This window comes from Bubalus kerabau, chromosome 1 (assembly GCF_029407905.1).
Source record: "Bubalus kerabau isolate K-KA32 ecotype Philippines breed swamp buffalo chromosome 1, PCC_UOA_SB_1v2, whole genome shotgun sequence".
NCBI lineage: Eukaryota > Metazoa > Chordata > Mammalia > Artiodactyla > Bovidae > Bubalus > Bubalus kerabau.
The window spans coordinates 75,753,816-75,763,471 of record NC_073624.1 but is presented as its reverse complement, the minus strand read 5'-3'; positions in this window follow the sequence as shown (position 1 = coordinate 75,763,471).

Genomic DNA, 9,656 nt, shown 5'->3' with positions numbered 1-9,656 from the left:
TTTCTAATTGTTCTTAAAGAAAATTATTTGTTTAAATGCGTACTGGTAATGAGTATTTGAGGATTACAGCATGTGGATAAATGAAATGAATGACCACAATATCCTAAGAGATAGAAAGGATTAAATGGCAATATGGCTGGCTCTCAGTATCTGTGGATGCAGCACCCGAAGACATGGAGGGCCAACTGAACTACACCGTTTTATATGAGGGACTTGAGCATCCATGGATTTTGCATAGAGGTCCTGGAACTTATCCCTTGTGGACACTGAAGGATAACTGTACTCTGTTATAAAGTATAAGCATTACACATGAAGTAGCACAATGTTGCTTGAAGGTGGTTTGGATTAGCTTGAAATGCATATTGCAAGTTCTAGGCAGCCACTAAAAAGATTTTAAGAAGCATAATTGATATACTCAGTGAGAAGATAAAATATCATATAAGATGCTCAATTAAAATAACAGAAGGCAGAATAAGGGAAAAAAGAGGAGAACAAATAGAAAACAATTATAAACATAGTAGATATTGATCCAGCCATATAAAAAATAAATTTAAATGTGAGTGGTTTAAATATATCTGGTAACCAATTAGATTATCAGTGGTGGTGGTTTAGTTGCTAAATCGTGTCTGACTCTTGCAACACCATGGACTGTAGCCCCCCAGGCTTCTCTGTCCATGGGATTCTCCAGGCAGGAATACTGGATTGGGTTGCCATTTCCTTCTCCAGGGGATCTTCCTGACTCAGAGATTGAACCAGTGTCTCCTGCATTGCTGATGGATTCTTTACCAACTGAGCCACCACAGAAGCCAGAGTAGATTTTAAATAATAGATGCTACTCTCTGTTGTTTACAAGGAACCCACTTTTAATATAAAGCCTCAAGTTAAAGTAAAAGGATGGAGAAAGATATACTGTGTTAACACTAATCAAAAGAAAGAATTACTACCTTAATTTCAGACAGAGAAGACTTCAGTACAAAGAGAATTATATGGGATAAAGAAAGACATTCAAGAATGACAAAAGTGTTAATTCTCCAGGGAGACATAACAGTCTTAAACATCTATGCATCTAATAACAGAGCATCAAATACATGAGACAAAAACTGATGGGACTGCAAAGAGAAATATAATAGATAATTCACTATTGTAGCTGTAGACTTCAGCAACCCTCTTTTAATAGTTGATAGATCAAAGAGGCAAAAACTAGTCAGGTTATAGTTGACTCAAGTAGCACTGTCAATCAACTTAATCTAATAGTCATATGGAATACTCCATCCAACAAGAACAGAATCCATGTTCTTCTCAAGCTTGCATGGAGCATTCACCAAAATGGATCACATTCTGAGCCATAAAGCACATCTTAATGCATTAGAAATGTAGAAACTTTATGAAATGTGTAATGAGAATTAAACTAGGAATCAGTAATAGATATTTGAAAATCCCAACATATTTGGAGATTAAACAACACTCATAAATAACACCTGGCTTGAATAATTCACTACATAAATTTAAAAATATTTTCAACAAACTGAAAGTGAAAATCGAACTTGTCAAAATTTATAGGATGTAGCAAAAGCAGTATTTAAAGGAAAATTCAAAGTCTTAAGTGTATATATTAGAAAAGAAACAACAAAACAGCAAAGACATCTTTCAGTAGTTAGATGCATAAGCAAATGGTGGCATAGCCATATAAAAAATAAGTAAATGGGAGAGAAGAGACTGTCTCATCTGCACAATTCCAAATATTGATGTTGCTACTTTGCCCTTGAGAAGGTGGGGCATAACTCTCCACTCCTTAAGTGAGGGCTGTGTGAAGTGACTTTGTTCTAAAAAGTACCATATGGAAAGGATGAAAAGGTAACTTTACAGTGGTTATATTACAAATATACTTCAGCCAGGTGATCAAGATTGACAGCATCAGGCATAAGTGGTGTTGATATTAAATATATACTTTTCATAGGATGTAGTGAAAGTGGCATTTTACTTCTGTGGTCTTCATCCCCACACCCTACAAACCTAGTCTAATCATCAGACAAATCTGAATTGAAGGACAGCATACAAAAGTGAGTACTCTTCAAAACAAGAGAAGTCGGGGCTTGCTTGGGGTCCAGTGGTTAAGACTCCATCTTCCAATGCATGGAACGCAAGTTCAATCCCTGATCAGGGAACTAAGATCCCACATGCCCCAGGACAATTGAGCCCACTTTCCACAACTAGGAAGAAGCTTACACGCTGCAACGGAAAGATCTCGCCTGCTGCAACTAAGACCCGATGCAGCCAAAAATAAATAAATGAATAAATGAATATATATCTTAAAAAAATAAATAAACAAGGAAAGTCTAAGAAGTTGTTAGAGCCAAGAGGAACCTAAGGAAACATGACAACTAAATGAAATGTGTTATCTTGCATGGAATCCTGAAATAGAAAAGGATACTAGTTAAAAACAAAGGAAATTTAAATAAAGTAGGGACTTCAGTTACTGGCTGCAGTCACCATCTGCACTGATTTTGGAGCCCCCAAAATAAAGTCAGCCAATGTTTCCACTGTTTCCCCATTTATTTGCCATGAAGTGATGGGACCAGATGCCATGATCTTAGTCTTCTGAATGTTGAGCTTTAAGCCAACTTTTTCACTCTCCTCTTTCACTTTCATCAAGAGGCTTTTTAGTTCCTCTTCACTTTCTGCCATAGGGTGGTGTCATCTGCATCTCTGAGGTTATTGATATTTCTCCCGGCAATCTTGATTCCAGCTTATGCTTCTTCCAGCCCAGTGTTTCTCATGATGTGCTCTAAATATAAGTTAAATTAGCAGGGTGACAATATACAGCTTTGATGTACTCCTTTTTCTATTTGGAACCAGTCTGTTGTTCCATGTCCAGTTCTAACTGTTGCTTCTTGACCTGCATATAGGTTTCTCAAGAGGCAGGTCAGGTGGTCTGGTATTCCCATCTCTTTCAGAATTTCCCACAGTTTATTGTGATCCACACAGTCAAAGGCTTTGGCATAGTCAATACAGCAAAAATAGATGTTTTTCTGGAACTCTCTTGCTTTTTCGATAATCCAGCAGATGTTGGCAATTTGATCTCTGGTTCCTCTGCCTTTTCTAAAAGCAGCTTGAACATCAGTTACTAATAATGTATCAATATTGAAAGACTGAGGGCAGGAGAAGAAGGGGGTGACAGTGAATGGGATGGTTGGGTGGCATCACCGACTCAGTGGACGTGAGTTTGAACAAACTCCAGGAGATAGTGAAGAACAGGGAAGCCTTGCGTGCTGCAGTACATGGGGTGGCAAAGAGCTGGACAGCCTTAGCGAGTGAACAGCAACAATTGTCAACAGTTGTAGCAAATGCATGCGGAGGTTGTTAATAATATCAGAAACACTGAGGTTATAGGAACTCACTGTACTATCTGCACGATTTTTCTGTAAGTCTAAAACTGTTCTAAAGCTACATTGTATTTAAAAAAAAATCACTTTTAGTATACTTACACTTTTCTTTTGCAGAATACTTCCCAAGGCCATTTGCTCCAGTTTCAAGAATTTCTGCCGAGTAGAACTTTTGGTATTGTATATATATAGTTTACATTTGGAATATAGCAAATCTTTTATTCCCTCTACTCCCCACAAACATTTGCAAGGACAAAATTGTCTTTCAGTTGTGAAAATCCTGTGTCTTCCATGTATTTTTTCAGTGCTCATGTTATTCATTGTCATTTTACAACTTGCTATTCAAGAACAAAACATGTCGAGTTACAAACGAAGGAAAAAGTCCATCTCTTTCATCTACCCTTTATTTTATCATCACATTATGAAGTGCCAATATGGAGAAGGCGTCACTTTGAAAGCAGACGGCCTGGCAGAAGCTGTATTTTGCAAGGGTGTCATCCACACTCGGGGGAGATCTGTTATTCAGAAGTCTTCCCCGGTTCATTCATGCATTAAGAGGATGAGCCTTTCCGCTTTCTCATCCTGACAGAGGAGAATGTTGCCATGACAGCTGTTAGGAGAATGGAGATGCTCTAAAGAGCATCCATAATGAGAAGAGAAAATAGCCTAGCTTCTTGGATCTCACTGATGATGCATGGAAGAGCTTCCTTGGATTCTCAAAAGGTACCTTAAAAATCTGTTAGTTTCATTTAAGGCATCGTACTTTAAAGACACACACAAATACATACACACACAGTTCATTTTTCAATAGCCTAAGCAGCAAGTAGAAGAATTAAACCTGAACCAAAACCATTTGTAGAGTCCTCCTCTTCCATCTTTAGGATATAGACCAGTCAATGGTAAAGGAAATCAACCCTGAATATTCACTGGAGGGACTGATGCTGAAGTTGAAGTTCCAATACATTGGCCACCTGATGCAAACAGCGGACTCAATGGAAAAGACCCTGATGCTGGGAAAGATTGAGGGCAGGAGGAGAAGGGGGCAACAGAGGATGAGACGGTTGGGTAGCATCACCGACTCAATGGACATGAGTTTGAGTAAACTCTGGGAGATGGTGAAGGGCAGGGAACCATGGCGTGCTGCAGTCCATGGGGTTGCAAAGAGTTGGGCACAACTGACTGAATGAACAATAACCAATCTAATGTAGTGAAGATTTAACAAAGTTGTTTTGTAAATGATTATTATAAAGGGAAATGTTTTTCAAAAGGAGAAAATCTTTGATTAAAAGATCATTGCTCCTCAAAACCTGAGAACAGGTTAAGGAATTATCTGGGAACCAAATAGGACTTATCTCATTTGTCCCAGAGAGAAAAATATGTTATCTTCATCCAAAGACATTGAAAGAATGTTTACTGATGAAAGGATATGGTGTCTGGGCATTTGCTTCACAATAATGTGGGAGTGGGGATAGTGGTTAGGACTATAGGTGAAACAAGACTGGCTGTGAGTTGATTATGGAACAATGTTAGGGGCTGATTGTATCCCCACCTCATTCATATGTTGAAGCACTAAGCCTCTGTACCTCACCATATCATTGTATTTAGAGATAGGACCTTCAGAGAAGTGATTAAGTTAAAATGAGGCCCTGCCAGTGGGTCCTACCCCAGTTTGACTGGTGTACTTGTAAGCTGGGGTTATTTGGACGCACAGAGACATCTAGGAAGCACGCCATGGAGGAACGAGCACACAAGGACACAGGGAGAAGGCACCCAGGTCCAAGCCGAAGAAGGAGCTTCAGAAAAAACACACAAACAAACACAGTCGCCAGGTTGATCTTGAACTTCTGGCTTCCAGAACTGTGAGAAAATACTTTTCTGTTGTTTATTCCACCCAATCTGTGGTATTCTGTTATGGCAGCCCTAGCGAACTGATGCACATACCTATCACATTATAGAGCACATGTCCTCTGCTTTCTGGGCACTTACAGATTAGATCGATGAGTAAAAGAGGGTTTCCCAGGTGGTACTAGTGGTAAAGAATCTGCTTGCTAGTGCAGAAGACACAAAAGATGTGGGTTTGATCCCTGGGTCGGGAAGATCCCCTGGAGGAGGGCATGGCAACCCACTCCACTCTTCTTGCCTGGAGAATCCCATGGACAGAGGAGCTTGGTGGGCTACAGTCCATGGGGTCACAAAGAGTTGGACAAAACTGAGCGACTAACACATACGTATACATAGGGTTTGAGGCAGAAGAGGGGAATCCAGGGTCACTCCCAGGCTCCAGTCTTAGGCACTGAAAGAAGGATAGGTGATGGCCTGAGGCAAGGAGCAGCATATTAAGAAAGGTAGACTTGGGGGTGAGCTGGAGGAACTGAGTTCAGTGATTGTTGTGTTTAGCTTTGGTTAGCAGAATGATATCTACGTGGAGATAATCTGCTTGGCTATGTCTGTATAGGAAGGAGGGCTGTCTGGGCTGGATCTACAGTTGGGAACCCTTGATTCCAAGGTAAAACAAAAGCCAGGGAGATGATGAAGTTATTCTAGAAAAGTATGTAGACACAGAAGGTAAGAACAAGGAGTATTGAGAGTGAAATGGAAATAGAGACTCAGAAGGGGCAGTGGGAAGGTTAGTGGGCTCCCCCAAAGTTCTGTGAATTCCTATTGCTATGTTTGTTATTCCTTTTAGAATTTTTTTAATTTAATTTTATTTTTTAACTTTACAATATTGTATTGGTTTTGCCATATATCGAAATGAATCCGCCACAGGTATGTATACATGTGTTCCCCATCCTGAACCCTCCTCCCTCCTCCCTCCCTATACCATCCTTTTAGAATTTTAAGAAGAATGTGTATTTTAAATTGTAGCTCTGAAGCTTACAATCTTGGTAAGTTACTTAACCACTTACTACCTTGTTCTTCATCTGTAAAATCGGTCCAATGATAATATCTGTCTTTATCATAGGTTTGTTGTGAGGAAGAGATGAGGTAGACATAAAGCTTGTAATACATAGTGTGCACCCAATAACTGTTAACTCTTATCATTATTATTTTTAATTATTGTTGTGTTTCTAGTTTGGGACATTAGTGCTTATGGCTTCCAAGATCAACCACAAGAGATGTCTCTAGATTTGGATTGTGGAGTGTGATGGAGCACTTCTTTATGTTATGCTTGTGCCTGTATGTGTGTGAGTAATTATTAAAATATACAGTATTCCTACTAATTACTATTTACAAGGTATAAACCAAATGGTATTAAATTCAAAGCAACACTTAATAAAATGCAAACTCCAGGATAAATTAAGTGTGCCATTGACTAAACCTTATTTACTGTTTAATCAGAATTTTACTGTTTTCTCATTTTTGTTTTCATATGGACTTTTGTATTAATCCTTTAAATATTCCAAAGTCCCAGACTCGTACACAGTTATTGGCTCATTAAAGTGTATATTTGCAATTTTTTTTTATCTGTTGTCTCCTTTAGCTGAGCTTTCCTGGTAGCTCAGTGATAAAGAATCTGCCTGCTAGTGCAGGAGATGTGGGTTTGATCCCTAGGTCGGGAAGATCCCCTGGAGAAGGGAATGGCAACCCACTCCAATATTCTTGCCTGGGAAATCCCATGGACAGAGGAGCCTGGTGGGCTATAGTCCATGGGGTCAGACATGCAAAGAGTCAGACATGACTGAGTAAAAAATTCCCCCCAAATTCCTTTAACTGACATCTTGATAGCAAACCTTCCCAGTTCTTGATGGCAAAGAACTGGTGCCCAGTTCATCCTGCCTATTTTCTGCAGACAAGCTGCTTTCATTCTCTAATATCATGCTTTGGTCTAAATGGCATCATTTAGCTATAAGAAAAGCTCATTGCAAAGGCCTTATGCTTGAGTTCACTGCAAAACGCTCCCCTCTGACTATCTTTTCCTCATCAGAAAAGTCCTCCCCACCTGACCCACTTTTCCCATCTCAATTCCATTCCTCTTTGAAGTCCAATGTGGAAGTTTCTTTGCATAAAATTGTTTACGATAATACATTAATCCTGTTAGTAGGTTTCCATACATTTCAAAAAGTCACCACTCCTGAAGATTTCCTTTTATTATTAAAAATAGACTGTTTCCTCCTATGCTTGCATCACTATTATCATGGCTGTGGCAAAAATACATGTTTTAATATCCAAGAGGGAGGAAGAAAACTATGACTATAAATATATATACCATTTGAATGAGGCTGACCTCAAGGGTAGGCTCTCAGGCAGGACTGGCCTACTTATGGGTGACCTTTCTGCCTTGAAACATCATTCTTCATGATGTCAGGCTATTTTCTAAAAAGTTTGTACAGTAATTCTGCATAAAAGTCATCCTTTTGAAATACATTAGGGTAAATGTCATTTTAAGAAATAGAAATATATTCATTCGTTTTTTCACCACTCACTCCATAATCAGTTATTATCCTTAGGAAGCCAGGCAGTACTGGTAGTTTCTTAGCGCTTAGCAGTGACTAGAGAGGGTGTGGGGTGGACTCTCATGAAGCTTATAATTCATTGAGGGACATGGACACTAGACAAGTCCTACACAAGTATTTAAGAAATCTCTGATGAACAAATGAGCTGAAAAATATTGGGATTGAAGGGGACCCTAGGAAAGGGGAAGTCAGCTGACTTTTTCCCCAAACCTCCTAAACCCCCCAAGCTCAGGTCTTCTACAACTTGGACTGTCCTCAGTATCAAAAGATATCACAGGCAAAACAGGCTTTTGTGGTTTTTCCTCCAACTTAACTACTTCTCATAACATTGTGGGAAGATGCATATAGAATTCCAAGTAACAGACTCTTAAACAGTCCCTTGGAATGCTTCATATCTGTAGGCCAGGCTTCCTTTGTTTTCCCATATAAAGTTATTCATCCTTTCTCCTACCCAAATTCCCTGCCTTCTTCACCCCTCCACCCCTGAAATAGTGATTATCCTGAAAAATAGAAAGATTTAGGAAGTTGACTAAGGCTGGGATTAGTGAGAAGTGAGGCAAAATTCCATCTCTTTCTCTCTCTGTGTGTGCCTGTGTTGTGGCTTGTTGAATTATAGCAGAGGTTTGAAAATAATTTAGGGGAGATTATACAAACTATTCTCTGTATGAATTAGACTCTGAACCACTATATATAATAGCTTGTTTTTCAGTATTGGCATTTAGCACTGGTGGTGTTCAGGGCACCAGACACCCCTGGAGTTCCTTCTGGTTCTGTGGCTCTTCCTCCGTCTCTATTCCTGACCCATCATGGTCTTCAGGGCGAGTTCCTAAAGCCCTCATGTCATCACACTTTATGTCGAGGTTTCTCAACCTGGACACTATTGAGATTTTGATTTGGCAGTCATTGTTGCGAAGGCCGCCTTGTGCATTCATTGAAGGATGTTTAGCAGCATCCTAGGGTCGCACAGAGTCGGACACGACTGAAGCTACTTAGCAGCAGCAGCAGCAGGCCTCTCTTCATTAGGTACCCCCATTCATGGCAACCAAACATATCTTCAGACATTTTCAAATATTTCCTGAGGGTCAAAATAATGCCCTTATCCCTGGTTTGTACTCTTCCTAAGCAACTCTGTCCACAGTCTTGGATTCTGTGATGGTCTACATGTTCATCTTGCTCATTGTACCGTCTCAGTTCAGACCTTGTTTCTGATCTCTAGTGACAACACATCTTCTTGGGTATCTCAGAGAGACTGCAAAGCTAAAAGTCACAATGCTGATCTTCTTACCGTACTTCTTCTCTTGCTATTTTCTGTCTGATGAGGCTCTACCATCCACCCAACTCCTTCATTCTGTTTCTAGTCAGTCACTAAGTGCTGGGGGATTGCGTATTCCAACTCCGCCCCAGTTCCAGTTCCGTCTCTTCATATTTATCCTCCTTCCCACCCCACCCCTTAGCCACTGCAAGTCACGCCACCATCATATATTGCCGGGACCACTCAAAGACCTCAACCCTGGGCTTCAGGGATTTCTACTGCCCTTCAATCCATGCTCTATGTCATTCAGAGGATCTTGCAAAACAATAAATTTGAACAAGTCACTTACACATGCTTCCATTTGCTTTTAGGTTAGGGATGCAAATCCTTAACAAGACCAGCTGGCCTGTGTGGCCTGACCCTGCCTACCTTTCCTTCATTTCCTGAACATACCACAGATCTTCCCACATGGCATGCACGTGATCAGGACAGTTTTAGCCAGTTCCTCCTCACCCTACCATTGTAGCTAATCCCTAGTATTAGGGACATATATTTATATTTTGTCTC